Source organism: Meriones unguiculatus, chromosome 9, assembly GCF_030254825.1.
Source record: "Meriones unguiculatus strain TT.TT164.6M chromosome 9, Bangor_MerUng_6.1, whole genome shotgun sequence".
Taxonomy (NCBI): Eukaryota; Metazoa; Chordata; class Mammalia; order Rodentia; family Muridae; genus Meriones; species Meriones unguiculatus.
The window spans coordinates 112,852,570-112,875,430 of NC_083357.1; the positions used below are offsets into that span (position 1 = coordinate 112,852,570).

At 37.3% G+C, this 22,861-nt stretch overlaps 1 protein-coding gene across 2 annotated transcripts in view; it reads left to right on the forward strand.

Moving 5' to 3' along the window:
* The window catches only part of Gpc5 (glypican 5), a 1,404,356-nt gene that overhangs the window by 983,072 nt on the left and 398,423 nt on the right, over positions 1-22,861 (forward strand). The window lies entirely within an intron of this gene.

Here is a 22,861-nt window from a genome sequence, read left to right on the forward strand (position 1 = left end):
AGTCTGCCAGTCAAGAGTCTGGAATTTCTGGAATGTAAAGCATTCCTGGCACCTTGAGCCCCAGCAAATGGCATACACCTACCCTGGGAACCCCTCACTAATGCCTCCCCAAACTATATATAGCCCTGTTCACCCTGAGTAAAACTGAGCTGTCTCACTGAGGCTGCCCTGGAAACCAGGCATTCCATCATACTTACGGGCTGTTTAGTACCTCCCTCCACCCCTCTCCACCATCGCTCTCTCAGAATAATATTCCAATATTGGCAGGCAAAAATTATCCTGGGGTGGGGGGCCACAGATGAGGCTTGTTTGCCTTTGCGTTCACTCACATTTCAATCTTAGAGTAATCCATGAAGAGGACAGTGATAACCCGGGTATAAAAGACTGTTTCCTGGGTATCCCAATCACTTGTTAGTGTGTACCATTAAAGGGGTCCAAAATAGAGATTTCGACATGGGAAAGTGTATTACAATGTCAGCGTTTTCTCACCCTGTACCACTAGTGTACTGGGACTTGGCTGCCCAGTGCCAACATCGTCTTCTAACTGCATTCTAGCCTGAATCCATGTGAGTATGATGAGCTTTCTTCATTCATCTCTCACTTAAAGAGTCTGTGAGATAGAAAACATCTATTCTTAAAATTAAAAAAAAAACCTTTCTGCAAATGCAATTTTACATTATAACTTTGAAAATGCACACAGAACTCAAAGCATGTTCCTATAGCTGCATAAATTATATATATATATATATATATATATATATATATATATACATATATACATTACTGTTTCTGCTTTTGTTCATTTTAATCAGAAGCATGCAGGATAAACTGTTCCTTTCACTACAGAATTTATTCTGAGGATCCTCATTGTGAATGCATGAATGCAATGTAACTTTTGAAGACTAAATACCAAAGAATTTCCACAGGAAAGCATCCGATAAGATTCCCTTCATGCCACACCTCTTATTAGTGAAGGCTCAGGACAGCTCGCTGACACAAGGAACTAGAAACTATCCTGTTGGAGGATGAGCCAGATAGCTCTCAACAAGAAGCTTCCAAGCTAGTATCTGCTTTGGCTTCCCGTTCACTGTTTGTTTCTGAAGTCAGAGAAAGAGGATTCACTGCACTCAGGGATAATATAATGACTCAGTACTTTAGCAAACACAAACACACACACGCACACACACACATGCACTTACTTGCACATACATACACCGAGAGAGCGAGGAACATAAATATATTTGTGCGTGAAATAGGAAGAATTATTCCATCTTAAAATGGAAATAAGACACATTTGAGTTAGTAAGCTCATTTTGTTCTTCTGTAGCAAGAAATAGGCTCTTGCAACCATACCTTTCCAGAAACACTAATCTCCTCTATCAGAGGTATAATTTATTCATTGACTCCATAACAGCCGCTTAACTTTTACATGTTATATGTTGAATATATACAATCAAAGAATAATTACCCCCTGTCAGGACCTGGATGCAATAGAATCATGGGGCTCTCTCTTCAGATATGAAATGTTATCTTGCTTACTGAATACCGAATACTAAAGAAATGGCCACTTCAGTAAGAATGGTGAGTAGCAATGCATCTAAGAATAGCACTCAAAGTGCAAAAAAACAAAACAAAACAAAAAACCCAAACTCTCTGAAAGCCACACCATCTCTTTACTAAAGAAGTAATCTCTCTCTTCTCTCTCTCTTGCTCTCACTCTGTCTTTCTCTCTCTCTCATCATAATTATGATATATATCATATGATTGGATATCTCAGGATTTATTTGAAAAATTGCAATGAATATAAGCAAAGTAGACAATCTTAAGGTGCAATTAAAATATCTCTAAAAATATGTCGCTCAAAGAAATCTGTTGGGAAGCAGTTTCCATGGAGCCAACAGCATTCTGATTTTATGATTGATGTTATGTACTGTAAATAGGTTTTTATATGGAGAAAATAACAAATCACCAATCATAGGATAAAAAAAAATACATGAGTTCAGGCTGCTGATATCCCCAATTATAAGATATAATATTTTATACCTAAATTTTAAATCACATTTACTTTTGAGTTGCATATATGTTTTTACAAAAGTTACATTATAAAGATGATTTCATCTTGAGAAACTAAGACAAGTTCTGGAATTTTGTTGTTGAAATGTCTTGAGATCCACTGGGGCTAAAAGCGATCTGATATTATTTCAGTCAAAATGTTTGCATTCAATGCATTCCATGGGTTACCAAAAGGTGTCACTTCTAAGACAAACATTAAATTTATCTTTTTTTTTTCATTAAAGCACAGGCTTCCGAGTATCTGAAATATTTTAAAAAATTAAAAAAGGACTTTCTAAAGGGAAGAACACAGTGTCATTCTGTTCTATTTTGCCTTGTTAAAACAAACTCACTAAATTTTTGACTCATTAAAAAGAATGGAATAATACTGTGCACTTTGCATTAAGTATGTAACTGCTAGCTGCCTGTCAGATTATGTATTCATGATTGATTTGTTAACAGAAAGTTGAGTTTTCTCATATTTGCCAACATTCATCATTCAACATTGGTCATTTTTTCTTTGTTATATAGTTGTATTCACAACCCTAATTTGATGATGCTTGTAGAAGCCCTTGCTCCAGACCTCTGGGCCCTTAGGATACAGTCACCTGTGAAATTTGTTGTTTGCTTAAACCTTGTGGTGTCTCTAAGTCAGTATCCATCAGGCTCTGCTATTTATCTTTTCTCCAAAATGTAAGCTCCCCACTACACCACACTGGAAATGGCACCTCAGATGAAATGTCATCAGTTCAACTCTTCCCCCGCATCTATCATTCAGCTTCCTTAACTGTGAAGCCCAAGAACTGTAACTGGCTACATAATTAGCAAAGCTAGCACAGAAGGGAGCTGCGGTGTTTCTTGTACTAACTGTGGGTCCCTCTGGTGAGGGTCCATCTGCAGCTGCCTGCATTGCATGCACAAGCAGTCACAGATAAGACTTCCATCAGCTCATAGATATACTCCGGGATGCCTCAGGATGCTTGTCTTTCACCCTTGACATTTTTCTCTCCTTGTAGTCATACCATAACACATTTTGTACTCTGTGTTAGTTATCTTTGTCCTTTATGGTATTAACATGCTAGATTGAACAGTTCTTTATCTTGGAGAACTATACTTTGTATTGAAAATAGTTTAACGCCAGCCCTTTCTCTGCTCTTTGTATATAATGAGTGCCCAGATCTTATTGCTGAAAAATCAAAGGTGGTTTGCTGCTCAAGTTTCCTTAAGAGCACTGCTGTCCTCTGTGGATGCCCGCTGTTGCACGTGAAGAGTGCTGTCCACACAGCACAGAGGGTCATCGAAGTGCTGTGCCTGAAAGCTCTGGGACAGGCTCTGAGCTCTAGCTTGTCCTCAGGATAGTAGACATCATAATGATTGAATAATGCAGCCTTCTTTTTCACTCCAATTGTAACTTGAGCTCTAAGTCCACTTAATGGCTTGGAATTTTGTTCCCAGGCTTTTCAATATTTTTGTGACTCTACTATAATATTTTTATCATATTCTTTTACCTCATATCTCTCTTACCACCCACATTTTCATGACATATTAGCTTAGAGGTTAATTTACCATATCATCATCTTGACTCTGCAAGATGCTTTGCTATACTTTGCCTATACTTTATTCCCACAGCCTACTGATCCTTTTCTGCCTTGTACAACAAACATGCTGTGTGAATTTTCTGTTACTAAGTGTAAGTAATTAAGAGAGATTGATAGTTTCAGTTGTTCAAGGCACTCCCATAAACTAAAAGGAGTCCATCTTAGTGACATTACACTGAGACAATAAAAAATTTCTTGCAAGCATATGTTCCAATATGGGAAGATCAAAGTAGTAAACTTCTGTTATGTCTGTCATTTGTCATGTCACTCATCAATTGTAATTGTGCTTCATTTTCTCCAAACCTAATTTGGTATCATAGTCTACACATGTTTGAAGTACATGGAAGATTTATTATCCATATCAGGGTTATACTGCTTAACATATTTACATATTTTTTATTAAAAGCATAAAAGTCATAGAAGAGAAAAGAGCAAGGCAGAAAATGGGAAAAACAAAATGTTTCTGTGCTGGGCAATAACTTGAAATCTCTCAACTCATGTAGTATGGATTAATACTTGATTGTCCTTTGTTCTCTTCATAGAGTGATCTTCATTATAGTTAAGATTTAACAACCAACTCTAATAAATATAATAATAAAAACATAGTAGCACACCATAGTGAGCAATCCCAGGTCTTTGAGTCTGAGGCAGGAAGATTGCAACCTGGAAGCTTGCGTGGGCTGCACAGTAAGGCCCTGATGGGAAGGGAGAAGTCATGCTAGCTGGTCTCTAAGCACGTTGGACATGATGCCTTTGATGTCTTTGATGAACAACACATTTGTCAGTACTCACTCTTGAAGATTTGAATAATGCTGTTTTCCCTCTGTGTGTGTGTGTATATTGTGTTTCTAACTGTAAAATACTGAACCTATAGAGCACATTTCCATTTTGTATATTTATCGGCCAATTTTTAAATCACAGTGACCATATCAACTTGCAAAATACTTATGTCTACATTTTCCCCATCTTTTCTTTCAGGTCTTTGAAATTTACAGTATGTGACCATTAACTGAGCCCATCTTTCCATGCAGTAGTAACTGAGTGCTCCTAAGTACACTAATACTTATCGCCTGCCATTTTCTCACTTTTCCCATCACTGTCCTTGCTAACATCATTTAAAAGCACATAGCTTGCTGCATCTTGATATGTACACATTCAGTAATATGTCCTATAAGGCTTTACACCCAGAGATACTGACTTATACAAGAAAGAACACCTTTGCATTTAGTTGACCCCAACTTATTGAACATAGAATTTTAATTTTATTTAGAAAGATATGAACTGAGTTACACATGGTTTTTATCGTATGTAGACACTCTTCAAACATTGGTAGGCATGCTGTTAGTTAGAAAATAAGACAGGAATCTGTGACAGGGGCTCAAGATATGTCCTTCACTGGTTTTCTGACTTGAAAATTCCAAGTCACAGTTCCTCACGATTACACTTTGATTATGAATTTAAATCTCTTGAAGTCCATCTGTTCATCAAAATGTAATTTACTGTCAAGTCCAATAAGTGAGAGGATGTTCCTTTTCTTTACTTCTGACCTTGTTTTTGGCATGGAAAAAGTTGATTCAAATATGACAAATTTTCCCCCGACAGCTGGACGATTGTTCACTGTGGCCAAATGAGAAATCTGTTGCAGAGAACAGACAGGCTCACTGCACCACACATTTTGTCATTCTACAGTGTTCTTGTGAATGCATTTATTACTCCTTAAATTTCTCTTTGCTGTATTTAATAATTTTCTACCTTTATGCTCTGTTAGTCCTATGAAATGCATACATCACACATCTGACAAGTTTTGATATATAACCTGTGTCTCAGGCTTGTTTTACTTTTAAGTGAAAATTCCACCTTATTTTTCCTCATGTTTCTCTACTTTGAAACATCTAGTTGGCTCTAATTTTCCTCTATTTTAAATCCAAGTCATAGCATAGAAACACAAAGGGTTCTGCACATGAGAATTCTTTTCTGAGTGATAAGTGCCATGTTTTAAATTTGCCTTTACATTTACTATTCTTAATGTATTTTAATTTATTCATTGGTTATTTCACATATCATATCCACCTCCTTTTCCCCCATCCATTTCATCTGGGACCCTCTCTATCCTACTACCAAAGAGTAAAACAACTTATAGAAAGGAATTAAATTATTCCAGAATGTCATTTGAAGCACTTTTATGGGAAGCATAATTGTCTCATTAATCATGATGAGTAAATTGTTCCTGAACTTTCTCTTTCCATGGTTTCAATTCTTCATTGTTACCTGGCATAGTCATGACTGAATTCTGCTAACGGGTCAATAAAAGGTCAGTGGTAGCCTAGTGCTAACACAATATCAGGGTCAGTCCCCTTAGGTTACATCCCCATGTGAGAATGATTTGATCTAACACCCTTAGGAGAAGGGTATTACAATATGCGATTATAATTATGCTAGTTTGCTAGTTATTATTAATTACCATTTATCTCTTATTGTGCCTAAGTTACATATTTTATCACATATGTGTAGGAATGTATACATGTTTCTCTATCTCTCTCTTTCAGTCTTTAGGATCATTATAGCTCTTTGACTTTGTTATGAGGACTTAAGTATTTTCTATATCCTGGAGAATATGGCATAAGTTAGATTGTAATTTTTATTAGTTATTGATTTGGGATGTGTGTGTGTGTGTGTGTGTGTGTGATTTGGTATTGTCAGTTTCTGATACCCAAAGAGGGTCTTGGAATATGTTTCCTATGGATGAGAGGTAACTACTGAATAAATAATCAATACAGTGTTTCATGTTAGCTTCATCTGAACATGGAATTGTAGTAACTCATTTGTATTATAAAACTTGTACTTTCCTTGCTTATAATCTTTCTTTCCGTCAGTATTATATATGTGTATCTGTGTTCACATGTGTGAGTGTAGGTTTATGCTTGCATGTGGAGGTTATTGGATCTCTTTGGAAGTCGTCCTCATCTTGCACAAGTTTAGAAATAGTCTCTTGTTCCTACACATTTTAGACTAACTGGAGCATAAACTTGCAGAGATTTTCCTGAATACTTTCCATTGGGATACCATGCTAGTGATACCATGTATGTTTGCTCTTGGGTGAGGAGGATCCAAGTAAGTCCATCACCTATTTATGGCAAGTAGTTTGCCTGGTGGGTCACTACTTTTGCACATAAAATTATTACTTTTCAATAACATCTGAAAATACTATTAATTAACATATTTCAGATGATTGAAAGGCACACTTTGTAGTATATTTTTATTTCAATATCCTTAAGGCTAAGAAGCATTTTCATTTGCTAATTTCATGTCACTTTGCTAAATTTATAGCATTCCACAAAATGAAACAGGATGTGATATTTAGCATAGAGATATTTATTATTCATTCAAAAACTATACAGATCTACAAATGTAAGTTCATTTCCACCTCTCTCTCTTTGCGTATGTCTCTCTCTATTTCTTCTGAAAAGAAACACTTATGTTCAATACATGCTAGTTATTGGACATTTGCCAAACATATGCAAGATCACAATATTGCATGTTTACATATCCTCACTGATACCGAAAGATTCTGAGTCTTTATGCCACAGTCAATGAACTGTAAGTAGTGCCAAAGAATGCTGAGTGCTCAGTGATGGGTCAAACTGAAAATAGTTACCTCCACAGGGGAAAGAAAATCAAAATTCTCTAAAATTGGTTCTAGTTGGACCTGGTCTTGGAGGCTGGCTATTTCAGTGAACTGAGAACATCTGAAAAGACCAAGAGTCTAACTGAAGTAGAATGAGCAGGAGAGTGAATAGATTATATGTTAGTGCTAGGACACAGCCCTCTAAGAACATGGAGTCTAGTTAGAAGCACCTTGTATGCTATAGTAGCAATTGTCCACATAGAGATAAAAGATATAGCAAAAGCATTAGAAACAGAAAGAATTGGGAGACTAAAATATGAGTGGGGCTCAGAATACTAGAAAGGAATAAAAACACAAAACAAAACCCCAACTTTATAGTCATGGGTAGAGGGCTATCTGGCACAGAACTTTGGTGAGGCAGCTGGAATGCAGTATCTTATAAAAGTCCTCTTTCTGTGAGGGGTTATCAGGATTTACACTGACTAAGAGCATTCTCAGGGTGCACATAATAGACATGGTGTTGAGGGTTGGACAGGTGCTATATATTCTAATGGTAAGTAGTGGCCCCCGAGATCTGGTGCTGCCCAGAGGTCACATTCTCATGTAATGTCCTTGTTGTGTAAACCTTGCCTAAGAAAATATTTCTGCTTGGTTAGTAATCAGATGAGGACACACCTGGGCAGGACAAATGAGGCGTGGTTGGCTAAGGTTTGTGGGCTTCAGGAACAGAAGGATACTGGAGAGAAGGACAGAGAGAAGGAAGGAAGCAGAGAGCCTTGATGTATCAGCATGGAGAGAAACACACGGCCTATTGGCATGGTTGGAGAAAATTGGCCCAGATGAAGTACATTAGTGAGTATTTTGGACTTATGGAGAAGAGGTAGCCCAAATAGAAATTTTTAGAGCAGATGGCATGAGATGGGGTCTTGGGAGTTACAGAAAGCTTAGGAATATCTGCCATGCCCAGGCAGGATAAGGCTACTCTAAAATCTACCAGATATCTATGTCTTTTATTGACTATGGAAGCAGGTTAGATAATACTGCTGTAATAACTATATGGTTAATAAGATTCTTTATTAGACCATATTTTTAAATTGCAACATGGTTTGGAGAGGACAGTGCAATTTTAATATAAGCTGTTAAATATTTGTTAAAGATCAAAAGCAATCTTCTTCAGTATGTGGATGGCAATCAGCTTTCCAGAGGGCATGTCACATATCATCGGGGGCATGGCCAGCCTGATCTGTCAGCAACTAACTCAGATCTGGTGACGAACTTGATTTTCCTCAGAGCAAAGGTTAGGGCTTTTCTGGAAGGTCCCCTACATCCCTCCCATCCTCATTCCCCATCTCTGATCACTCTGATCACAAGTACAAGGCCTAGTTCAGTGGATAAAACGCTCTGATCTTTATACTACATTTGCATCTCAAATGGTCTCAATTAGAGTAGAATTTCTACAACACTAGAATACAAATGAATGGGTTTCATTATGACACATCTACGCATGTGTAGCATATGCCTTCTCATATTCATTCCTCTAACTCTCTCGTTACTCCTTTTACTCCCATGAAATAATTGTAGATAGAGAGATGATAGATTGATAGATAGATAGATAGATAGATAGATAGATAATAGGCAGTTATCATTTTCTCATTTATTATTTTCATTTGCTTTTTAAATTCAGGGAGAAATAAGAATGAGTGGATATTTTATTAACAGAAAAGAAAGTCAAAGAATTATATATATATATATATATATATATATATATATATAACTGAATTCTTTAAGTTAGTCTTATACCCAGCCACATCACTGAAGGTGTTTATTGGCTGTAAGAATTTCCTGGTATAATTTTTGGGATTGTTTATATATACTGTCATGTCATTTAAAAGTTCCAATACTTTGGCTTCTTCCTTGCTAATTTGTACCCCTTGATCTCCATCAGTTCTCTTACTGTTCTAGTTACAAATTCAACTACTATACATACACACACACACACACACATATATACACATATATATATATATATACTATATCAACTACTATATATATTTAAATCCCATTTGCTTCATTGATTGGCATAGAGTATTGACAAATTTTGAACTGAGAAGACTTGGTATATACTCATTTATAAATGGACATTAGACAAATAGGATAATCATACTAAAATCTTTACACCTAAAGAAGCTAAGCAAGAAGGAGGACCCTGGGTAAGATGATTAATATTCATTCAGAAAGGCAAAAAAGGATGGACATCAGAAGAGGAAGAAAACAGGGAATAGGACTGGAGCCTACCACAGAGGGCCTCTGAAAGACTCTGCTTAGCAGTGGATCAAAGCAGATGCTGAGACTCATAACCAAACCTTAGGCAGAGTACAGGGAATCATATGAAGGAAGGGGGAGTTAGTATGACCTGGAGAGGACAGAAGCTCCACAAGGCCCAAATATATCTGGGCCCAGGGGTCTTCTCTGAGACTGTTTCTCCGAGCAAGGACCATGCATGGATATGACCTAGAACCCCTGCACAGATGTAGCCCATGGCAGCTCGGTATCCAAGAGAGTTTCCTAGTAAATGGAACAGGGACTTTCTCTGTCATGAACCCAGTGGCTGGCTCTTTGATCACCTCCCCCTGAGTGGGAAGCAGCCTTGCCAGGCCACAGAGGAAGACAATGAAGCCAGTCCTGATGAGACCTGATAGACTAGGGTCTGATGGAAGGGAAGAAGGACCTCCCCTATCAGTGACTGGGGAAGGGGCATGGGAGACATTGAGGGAGGGAAGGTGAGATTGGGAGGGGATGAGGAAGGGGGCTATAGCTGGAATACAAAATGAATAAACTGTAATTAATAAAACAATTAATAAATTTTAAAAGGACCTCAATGTTCAAGAGTATATAATAAATAATACTTTAATATATAATTATGCTAATTTCAATAATATAGGATCATTTATAAACATGCATTCAATATATATAGAAACATAGAAATTAAAAAAAATATTACAAGAGGATTGGATTTATTTGGAGAACAGTGTTATTAAGTGAAACATGGCCAACACTTAACATCATTGCACATACACATGGCAAACGCATTGTTTTGCTTATTTCCATCTGGAGTAAGCAGCTTCTCCTCTGTATTGGAGAAGCTCACAACTTATATAGCTTCACATAATAACTTCCATGATGTGAACTGCATTCCTAGTTAGAACCATGGATAAATTTCAAGGATATGTATTATATAATCTGCTGAAAAATGTCATCAATGATAAAAACAAATTAATCAACTCATATTAAAACCTGTAATCACATAGCCTATGGTGAAATAGAATTTTCGGCAATGCCAATTTTATTCATCATATGTCTCCTGCAGATAACTAATTTTAAAAAGGTACAACTAGGTAAATATGTATAGAGCCTGATTTGCATGCATATTTAAGCTTACCCATAATTTATATTAAACATGGCATATTAGTATATTTTAGGTGTAAATAATATAAATGAAGAAAAAGAGACTAATAATATTGTCTAGAAATGTGACTATGGCAGATGGCATATGTGCTTTTCAACTAGAAATAAATGAAAGGAAGCTAAAATTTGCAAAATTAGTTTTGTTCAAAAGGTGGAAAAACTATTAGATTCTTTACTAAACAATTAACTGTACACTAAATTAATCCCCTGTGAAGTTTTACTGAGTCTTAGAACACATGTTTCAGAACTGCATATGTTAAAGAATTTTATTATAGCAAACATGGAAGCACTTTTATGCAGATATTTATTTTGACACGTAAGATTTATGCTGAAGAATGATGTCTCATAAGGTAATCTCACATGGATAATATACATTGATGACTTTGGTAGAGAACGTGTTTTTAAACACAATGAAAGGCTAACTCACGTATACTAGTATACTGTCTGCAAACAGTGCTACTTTGACTCCTCCCTTTCTAATTTGTATCTTAGAAGATAAAATACAAATCTGAAGCAGTATGTGGTGAATGAGTGTTTTAACCTATGGTGTATTTAATTTACATTATATGAGCACATATATATGAACAGGTCAACTTCATGTGAAAATACAAGGGCATTATAAATGCCATTGAGAAAACACCCCAAAATCCCCTGAATTTTGTTCCTTCTGAAAATGAAGGAGGTTGCACTTTGATTCAATTGGCTAGAAGGGACTGGGTATGAGGTGCTAATGAAGGGTTTGGTGTGTACTATGCTAAACTGTTTTCCCGCTGTTCTTTCTGTCCTTTCTAATAAACGCTGGTGGGCAGGGGCTTCCATTTCACAGATGGAGGACTGCATTTCTACATCTGCCTGCCAATAATGCTTTGTGATCTTATATGTGAGCAAGGTTTTCTCAAATGGCCTTTGAAGAAACTCTTAGAAGTTTGAACATCATAAAAGTTCTTTAAAAGCTAATAAGGCCCTTGAACCATTTCACCTTAATCATCTGAGCTTTTCAGATGTGATTGGTGTCCTTTGAAGACAATTACAGAGAGAAGATAATAGGCAAAGATTCCCACCCATGTAAGCTCAGAATAGACAGCTTGGAAATTTAAGTACATCGGGTGTATACTGGTGTAAGTTTCAATGTCTGTGTAAATTTGTCTGGATGATTCCTCTTTAATTTCAAATGCATGATCCTGTAAACAAGACTGTAGAGAAATGAATTGCCCATTGGAGGTGTATATTGCTTATTTATTATACCAGTGCCTATTCCAAACATATTTTGTATATTTTTAATACATATACATACAAAATGTTATAAGGCTCCATTATCACTAATATATATTTCATAAGTAAGGAAGGTAAATTGCAGGTTACAACATGACTTGTTCAATATCTACAAATTTTCTAGAAGCAAGGAACCACCCCACTGTAAGTTTTGTCTATAACTATGCACTGCTATGCTGCTAAGGAGATGTGTAACTTCAAACAGCAAAGAAAATTCAAACTTTAAATGCCTTTCACACAAAACTAAGATATTTGTAAATGAAGAAATATGTAGATGCAATTCGAATGACTGAATAATGCCAAGAGCTTCAAGGAGCCTTGAGCAAAATTGGTAAGATGCTGATCCACCTTAGAAAATCAGCTGTTCACAAAGAGCTGAGTTTAATAAGCTCAAAAGGACAAAAATGATCCTGCAAAGAGAGTTGATAGTTTGCTCTTCTGCCTCAAACCATGTTAACGCTTTCAGCTTAACTGTCTCTTGTCTTCATGAATATAGCCTTAAAATAAAATGGGTATTTCTGACACAATATCTTGAAATTCATTTCTGTACAGGCAATAAATATTACAATACCTAGGCTATAGGTTGGGTGATAAATTAGTTTATTTAATAAGAGATTCAAAAATCCTTCAGAGAAAAGTTTTCATATTCTACAAACTACAAAATATAAAGCTATAGCTTTCTTTTAAGGGGAACAAGGACACTCTCAGGGTAGAACCAGCCCTTGGGAGAAATTTTCCAAGACCTGAGCACCAAAAGTGAGGATGGGATGTAGAAAATGTTACATTGGCTCTGGAAGAAAATCTGTGATTGTCGGGAGGCTCTTTGGGAAGAAGCACACACACCCCCACAGACACACACATACACACACACTTGTTTCAGTTATTACTTTTCTTTCGTTTTTTTTTTATTTTTATGTTTCTCCATCTATTTATTTATTTAATAATTTTACATCCCACCCTCATCCCAGACTCTTCCTTCCTCTCCTCCGAGTCCCACCCCCACACTCTCTTCCTCTCATTTCCCCTCTTTCCTTCAAGAGAAGGGGGACCCCAATTGGTAACAGTTCACCTTGGTATCTCAAATCTAAGACTAAGCACATCCTCTCCCACCAGGGAGTGACAAGGCAGCCCAGCCAGGAGAAAGTGACCTAGTGGTATGTAACAGATTCAGAGACAGCCCCTACTCCTATTGTTAGGGGACCCACATGATACATCAGCTGCACATTTGCTACATATGTTAGGGTGTCTACCTTGAGTCCATGCATGCTCTTTGGTTGGTGGTTCAGTCTTTGTGAGACCCCTTGGGCTCATGCTCTTCCATAGCACTTCCCAAGCTTGGCTCATTGCTGGCCTTGGGTCTCTGCATCTGTCTCCATCAGCTGCAGGATGAAGCCTCTCTGAAGACAGTAATGCTAGACTCCAGTCTGCAAGCATAGCGGAGGATCATGAATAGTGACAGTGGTCGCCCTCTAGCTTGGGGTGGTTCTCGAGCTGGGCAGTCTCTGGTTTGCCCCTCTGCCAATCTTTCTTCCATCTTTGCTACTACACGTCTTGTAGACAAGACACATTTCGGGTCATAGGTTTTATGTGTGTTTTTTTGTCCCCCTTCTCAGCCTTTTGGCTAAGATGAAGTGTAGTTATTGCTTTGCTAAACTGAGTAGAAAAAGGTCTGATCTGAACCAGGTAAGAAGGCATTACTATAAATGTGCCCATTCTGAGCAGTAATTGGCATATAAACAATTTGGAATCTCTAGGTGATTATGTAGAAAGTGTGCCAATTTGTGTAATGTGATATTTCCCAATTTTCTTAGCAACATACGCATTTTCATATTTAGGATAAACAAAATATGCACAGACAGACAGAGAGAAAGAGAGAGAGAAGACAAATTGGGAAGAGGAAAGAGGAGATGCAGTCTTAGGTGTATCTCTTCCAGAGACCCTCCTTCCCTGAATCCATTGTCAGATTCTGAGACCTGTTCATGACATCCTGTTCCTATCACAGAAGCTGACCAAGGTTGAAATTTTTGTTTAGCTGTTCTTTGATGCCATATTTTAAAATATTCCATGTTATGTCTTTGGGCAGGTTATATATAACTTAGAAACATATATTTTAAACATTAGGAATAGCTATTGCTAATAGCTATTGTTATTACACTTAAGAATACCTTATCTAAAAAAATAAAGTAAAACAAACACATAACTCCCTCAAATAGTTTTTTTAAAGGTCTTTTTACTTCCAAATTTCCACACTATCTGTTGCAATTTAGTTACTGTAGACAGCTATCAGAAACGAGTTGAAGAAATCAAGGAGACACAGCTGACACAGAACTGGATAAGTTTTTGGATTCTTGAGAATTTTACAGAGATCATCCTATCTGACCTTGTATAAAATTATTAAACTTTTTTTACTTAGTCTTCAAGAATATTTAAGAATTAGTTTTGCAATGCAGGAAGGGCACAATATTAACATGACACCCTGAAGTTCCTCAGGAACCATCTGACTTGTTTGTCAGTGTTTATATTTCTTTACTCATTTTCATTTTGCAATTTATATAGAATTGTTAATGATAATTTTAATATTCTGGACTCTGAACACTCCTGAGAATGCAGGGTCAGTGTCTTTGCTAAAATCTAGATGTAGAATTTAAACAAGCATTCAGGTAAAACTGTGAAAAGTATTTGCTCATAACTCCCCAAGTTGCCGCAGAGGAGGGGCTCCAGAGGAAGTCATCAGAGCCATCCAGTTCCTAATCTCTCTGTATTTATAGACATACTGCCCAAAGATGCAGGTTTGGAGAAATGATGGCATTTCTAAAGATGGTCAGCTTTCGCTGTACTAACTATTAATTTGTACTTGATTTAGAATGAGAGCAAGAATCCCTACATGATTAATAGTCAAAGGCTATTTAGTTTTTAGAAAATGGGTAACTGGTGGCATTTCAGTATTTCATATGGTAACAAATTATTTTCCAGGAACACTAAATCAATATTATGGGTTTATGATTATCTAAAATATAACTTTTGTGGATATTTTTATAGCTGTCCCTATGTGTTAGATTATAGTGTAGAAGCGCAGACAGTAATCTATTTGATACATAATAGGATGTAGATGGACCTTCCAGATGGAGCTGGAGGGTGAAATCACACAAGTTCACCTATCCCAACCTCTCACCTCAATAGGTGGTCCTCTTCCTATTAAAAAGTGAACACTGCAGAAATGTTTTGACAGCACCTTTGTTCAGTATTTATTTTTGCACGTAGGCTCTAAGCAATAGCAATCCCCTTAGCTGGTGGCTGTCACATGCGATATTTTGAATATGCAAATGAAGGAGGTGCATATTGTGGTGATTAGTACCCTTGCATTGAGAAAGGCCTGGGAGACGAATAAAGCACCCCACCGTGTTTGTCTGTGATGGCATTTCTAAAGATGGTCATCTGAACAGGGAGTGATGTGCCCTCACCACAAGCACCGCAAACCAGTGGTTCTCAATCTCACTAACGCTATGATCCTTCAATAAAGCCCCCTGTGTTGTAGTGAACCCCCAAAATAAAATTAATTTCCCTGCTACTTTGTAGCTCTGCTTTTGCTATTGTAGTGTAAATACATGATACGCAGGGTGTCTGATGCGATCCCTATGAGATGGGAACCACAGGTTGAGAACCGGTGCCATGGCCGGAAGACCTGTATCTATTTTGTAATTGTACAAGAGAGGAAAACTATGTCACGCCTACTTACATCCTTCCAATCACACAACAGCAAAGAGCGACGTGGAAGACAAGGACTCAGAATGTGTTAAAGGCCCCTTTCAAGTTGGACAGTGTTAGCATGGTGACCCCACTGTTCTGCACGCTGGACAACTCTTAGCATTTGGACGACTGGTAAAAGTTGTCTCGATACATTAATACACTCTCAATACATTCATAGAGGGAAAAAGAAAGCTGGAGACTCCTTGCTGCTAGGATGCGAGCCGTTTCATTTTATTGCCTACTTTTAGATATAATTTCTAAAATTTTTCTTTATTATTATTATTTATTACAATTTATTTACTTTGTATCCCTGCTGTAGCCCCCTTCTTGTCTTCTCCTAGTCCTACCCTCCCTCCTTCCTCCCTAGTATCCTTCTATATCCCTCCCCCAGTCCACTGATAGGGGAAGTCCTTCTCCTCTTCTAGCTGACCCTACCCTATCAGGCCTCATCAGGATTATCTGGATCCTCTTTCTCTGTGACCTAGTTAGACCACCTCACCGGGGGGCAAGTGATCAAAGAGCAGGCAATGGAATTCATGATAGAGGCAGCCCCCCACCCCTGCTCTCCTTACTAAGGAACCCCCATGGAGACAGAGCTGCCCATGGGCTACATCTGAGCAGGAGGTCTAGGTCCTTTCCATGCATGGTCCTTGGATGATGGTTCATTAGTCTCTGCAGGACACCCTGAGCCCAGAAGTTTTGACTCTATTGGTCTCCCTGTGAAGCTCCTGTCCCCTGCAGGTCTTTCTATCTCCCTTTCTTCCATAATTTTCTGCACTCTGCCCAAAGTTTGGCTGTGAGTCTCAGAATCTGCTTTGATGTTTCCTACTTTTAAACTATGGTGGTCTACCACCCTATACACAGACTCAGAGGAAACATAGCCAGTTACCATGGACTGAATGCTTTGAAACAGTAAAACCAAAGCTTTCCTTTCTGATGGTATGTTTTTCAGATTTCATGTTAAAGCAATCAGAAGGCTAACTAACTACAAATGTAAGTGGGAGAATGTTTCTTGCATATTTTAGGTTTTACATTTTGCTTGTTTTTAAAGAATATTAGTTCTAAACCTGCCATTTATTCTTTCTGTAATCTTGGGAGACATATGATGTGTGTATGGACATTTCTGAATTTTTGATGCTTCAGAGGAGACTAATGGCATTGTCTTTATCTTTCACTTATAACCTCTTGCTTCCCAGGAATGTTTATCAAGACTTACTCTCTTCCAGGGACCTTTACTCACTGCCTTAGGATACAATATGGAGCAAAACCGGTTGTATTTAATATGCTGGAATATTTAGCCAGGTAGAGTATTAGATAAAACCACATATTTGTATGTGTTAGTTCATCTGTAGTAAATAAAAATCAATACATTTTTCTCATAAAAAGCCTATGAATACCCTTGTAAGACATCATAAACAAGAGGTTCAAGGGATTTGACAATTTTCCAAAAGGCACAGCTGGAACAATGAGGAGAGTAGGGCAACTCCAGCAATAAAGTTAAACTTACAGGAATTGGAACACACAAGTAATTCTTGTCTTCCAGTGACTTTATATGGCTGGTGAAAATCTAATATGACACTGAATGGAACCCCTCCCTTGCACCAGAGTGAGATAAGTCTTGTTCATGGAATAATTTCAGGAACTACCAAGTTGGTATGAATTGTGGCTTGGGCCACTGGGCTATGTCTGAAGACTCTCCAATTTTGTTAATAGCATTCTTAATTGAGAATATAACCATGACTCTGAAGGGTGTGAAATTAAAATCCTGAGAAGCATGTAAAATGGCATAATTCTGAAACTCTGTGTTAACAAAGGAATGTAATTGGCTAGCATCTTATTTATGATTGGCTTTTTATACCTCAGCAGTTTCAGTTGGTTTGAAATGAAAAACTTGATCTCAAACATTAATTGTTATTTATCCAACATGAAAAAAAATGATAAAAAATGCTGATAACATTTTTTAAAAGTCCTAAAGTAAAACACGGCAGCATTTGGTATCTAGATTTGGAGCACTTGTGACTTGGAAAGTATCTGTTTTCTTTCTTTAGGCAGATGGTAATAGATTTAGGTCTATTACTTCACAGATTCTCAGAGTAATTTTGAAAGCTAATCTGTTATATTATTGCTAGTGTTTCAATACCTTGCAAATACAGATTTTGCTATTGAGCAATTATTCTGAATTTCATATTTCAGGTATTGTGGGTTGTACTGTTTTACTTAAATTCTATCACATGGCTTCTCCACAGGTCTAGAGTTGTTAGTTAAATCTGTTGTTCAGCACAAGATAAGGTGACTAAGTGCATATTGCATGAACCATGCAATAGAATAGAGTTAAGACTTTGTCTTTATACTAATGATATGGTATGTTGGGCAAATCAGTTTCTCACAGAAAACTAGTAGCATCTGTATTATCACCTATGCCCTTAGTAGATCAGTAATGGCTTTATTTTTTAATGAGAAACTTATTTATTTAAAACCAATATTATTTTTTTTCTTTTCATTTAGAACACATAATAAGCAACAGAATACAATATTTCATATTAAAATGTGGTTTAAAATAGGAAGTGGGGTACAGATACTATGAGGGTAGAAATCTGCATGTTGAAGCTTCTGATTTCATTTGTTTTTCATAGTATCATCAGAATGTAATGAAATTACTGTTCCACTGAATTTAAAAAGTATATCCTACTCAACAAAATTGTCAGAAAAATTCATGTACACAGGAAAGTATTAACAATATTTGTTACCCACATCTCTCTATCACTTGAACTTCCTTTGAACTCTTCTGTTCAGTATTGCTGTTTATGACAAGGAGAGTCACTGCTCAGGAAGTGTTCAGTTTGCCAGGGAAGCAGCACCCGGAGGCCTCTGACAATGGTGGCCCTGATTTCAGCTGCTTTGGGAGATTGCCTTGCTAACATCCCACCGCTGTGTGAAATGTCAGCTAATTGAAAATGGTAATTGTCCTACATAACAACATAAACTGTTTCATTCTATGGTATGTGTTGATTTTAATTAATAGCCATTGATCCTCTGGTTTTCCAGGATTCTTCTGTGTCCTTTTGTCAAATTATTGAGCCATCAGTCCTAGGGACAAACCCATTTCACCATTTTTTATTGACCATGGTTTAATGAGTGACCTGTCCTTCCTGTTTGGAGAGATTTTTAATAGGTTCATCCATCTAAGGGTTTGTCAGGCAAACTGAGCTGTGTAACATTTATTGTATGTTGGGTTTCTAAATGGAAAGGTTTTTAAATGAAACTTCAAATAATTGTATTACTATGGATATTTGCAATTATTTCAGATACTAGTTGGGAGGAGACATGTTAAACACAAAAGCAACAGATATTCAAATTATGACCTACTGAGAAAAGCCATCTTTCATAAAATGAATTGTATATAGTCAAAATGCTTGGCTTGCTTCTAATGGGCAGTATTTCACATTAAATGGCTTTGAGAGAAATGCAGAGAGTATAATTTTTCAGAAAAGGAATTAATATCTTCTTTGTGGTAGGGAAAAAATCTGCCAAGTGAAAATTAGAACTGTGCATTCTCTGTAGCTGAGCCATGAACTGCAAGTGCACTTTGACTTTATAAAACTGACTTTAGAGAGTGTTTCATAGTAACCCGATCAAAAATCAAGATTTTTCTCTTATGATGGGGAGACAACCCAAAGGTGCCTGAGCTTGACCCCTTATAGAAAAGCAAAGCCGACAGGATAACTGCGTGATATTACTCACATTATTCAAGAACTGATTTTCTGAGCAAATCTTGGAGATTAATTAAAAGTTGTTTTTTGTCCTCATATCCTCATACCAAAGCTTGCTATGACATCATAAAAACAAGTTTTTCATTGAATGTAAAGTAATGAATGTAATGTTTTCCTAATTGTACTGGAAATATGAAGCAACACATCTTCCAGTTGATTTCTGACTAGTCAATGATCATCATGAACTATTCATATGAAATGTAATTCTTTCATACTTTGTCCACAGCTGAGCTAATGTAGTGTTGAAAATAAACGGCTGAATGTTTTAACGATATAAAGCACACACACATATATATAATATGTATATAAAATGTACATGTGCACATATAATATACAATAAGTACATATGTATATATACATATAGACACATAAATATATACATACATACATACATGATTTGTGAGTGTATGTAAGTGAGTATTTGGTTGTAATGTTTTTCATTATTTCATTATTATTATTTATTACAATTTATTCACTTTGCATCTGGACTGTAGTCCCCTTCCTCATCTCCTCCCTGTCCATAACCACCCTCCCCACCATGTCCCTCCCTTAATGCACTGATAGGGGAGGTCCTACACCCCTACTATCTCACCCTAGCCTATCAGGGCTCATCAGGACTGTCTGGATCCTCTTTCTCTCTGGCCTAGTTAGGCTACCTTGCCAGGGGGAGGTGATTAAAGAGCCAGCCACTGAGTCCATGTCAGAGACAGCCCTGCTCTCTTTACTTAAGGCACCCCCATGGAGATTGAGCTTCCTGCAGGGAAAAAAAATTAAGTGTATTTAATTTTCATTTCTTTCTGAAATCCATTAATTTCCTCTATCTTTTTTATAAGTAATACTGTAGTCAAATCTTGGCCTGTATAAAAATTTCATTAGCAAAACCCACAAAAGTGACTGTACATTTGTTCTGTAAACTGAAATTGTGAAATACGTCCTTTCAGCTTCCTGGCTCCTTACAGTCAGGTTTCTCTAGGGCTTACTTGAATAAAAGAGAATGAGAGCTATTGCAGCTGGGGATGGTGAGCAGGGAAAGTAACCGGAAGTCCTTCATGACATAGGCAGCATCCATGTGATTGGTGGCCACTGGTAAACTACCTGGCATGCAAATTGCTTCGTATCCCTAGCATCTGGCTTTTGTAATCACTTCAATCATGAGCATCTGGCATTTGACTGGTTTTCCTGAGCCAGACCACTTTGTCCTACTCTTAAATAGTTTGGATTTGGAACTTTGTTTTTGATGCAGATAATTTTTCTTGTTATTTCCCTGTTTCCCTTATTGCTGCCCTGCATTTATCTGCAATTTGTTCTAATTGAGTCATCCCCATGTTCACAGAGACCTTCAATTTTTAGCTGGAATCTCATTTTTGAATTGTTTATTCTGGTAATTAGCATTACTGCATGAAGACTCAGTAGAGACAACTATTATGTCCAGAAATCATTCTTTAATATTTTCAAATGCTGGGTCTCAAAGACTGCAATGTCTGTTTAATCCTTAAAAAGCGTGTCTGCAGAGATCATTCAGAGGAGCTATGCTGTTAAAAACAAATATTACAGGGAATCACCTTTGAGTTTTGAGGCTTTAAAAATTTGCATAAGTTATCCCAATCTCTGCAAGCTCTAAATAAACAGCAACTACTTAATGGGATCATTTAAATATGTGCTGCCATTAGAGTGATAGTTATCTGCAAAAGCCACAGCACACAAAGAAGCCCGGTCCAATACTGACACCATGCAATATCACGATGATTATTTTTAATCAATAAATTAGAATAAAATCAGCTGGGTGGGCAGTAAGCCTGAATCAGTCCAGTAGAAACTATCACAAGAGAGAAAAAATGAAAATACAAAAGTCTGATTGAACTATTAAAGAAATCTTTAAGTTGTGGCTTGGTGCAGTTCTCAGCATGGAGTAGAATGAGCCTCACCAGGGCACTTTAACATGCGCGAGTCTGCCTGGGGAGGCGAGTCTGCCTGGGGAGGCGAGTCTGCCTGGGGAGGCTTTGCCCAACACTGGACACACTCCCTGCCCTCTTGCTTGCCGGTTCTTGGTGCACATATCATTTGTGCTTTTTTATATTATGGTATGGAGTGGCTGATGGCGTTTCCCTGTTCAAACATGGACTTGCTGTGAGTATCTGGCCAAATGATTCAGCCTCTCTCTTAGGAGTTAGACGGGCTGAAATCAAATTTAGCCATCTACACCTCTAAATTTGTACATGAAATCTGTCATTTATTACACATGTCACTGTTACAAAGTGAGCTAAGAATGAATGTCTTGACCTAAAAGTTCCATAACCGTGTAAACTGGTTAAAACCAAGAACTAGCTTTTTCAGTGAGGCTGCCATTACACATTGGAAATAATTCAAGACTCTTTATAAAAGAGTCCAGTGTGAACAAAACTGGGAGACAGACCCTACAGGCAAGGTTGATAAAGAAACAATAGGGACACGAAGAAGCACAGGAAGAGGAAGGACTTGTGGAGTGGTGAAAAGACGAAATTTTTAACAGTGCTACTGATCCCATCTATTGTATCGGGGCTGGAAGCAGAAGCCTTAGGGTTTTAAGCAATAAGAGTCAGCTTTTGAAAGAAGTGAAAATGGCAGAACAGTTACGGTGATCTCAGGAGAAAGCGGAGGTGAGAGGCGTAGTCTGTGATAAGAGATGATTTTTATGAACTGTTCTGAAGCATCACAGAAGAAGCCAGAACTGGGGAAGTTCGTCTTATTGTTCTCCAGACCCTTCCTTTTTGTCAAATCACAGACATAATAGAATTTGCTCATAGAACATAGTCCAATAGAAAGGAAGAAATTGAGTGTGAAAAATAGAGGATGGGCACTTGTCTCAAATAAGTGAATCAGCAAGCTGTAAGCATGCCTGGGATCTGACAATAGAGGTGCTCTTCCTAGAGAGCAATGAGTTTTCCTTAGAAAATGTAACCATAGAATTAATAGCTGTGAACTAACATACACACACACACACACACACACACACACACACACACACAAACACACGCAAACACACACTTCGCTCCTGTATGTGCATTCGTGTGCAAGACATTGTCATTGTCTTCATTATAGAAATAGTATCTTCAGTTATAAAGTGCATTTCCTGTTCAAAGATTTAAAATCAAAATGCCTTGAGTTTGTACAGTTAGACACAACAAGGTGAAGAATAGTCATCACAAATGATGCAAATCGGCAAAGCTCAATGGAGCAGAATCTTCTCTTTGACGCAGAGGGTGGGAGAATTTCAGGAATGAAATCTAATTGGTGGTACCAGATGCTGCTGAGCATTTTATGGGGTTCATTACTGTAAGGTCTTTTTTAAGTGT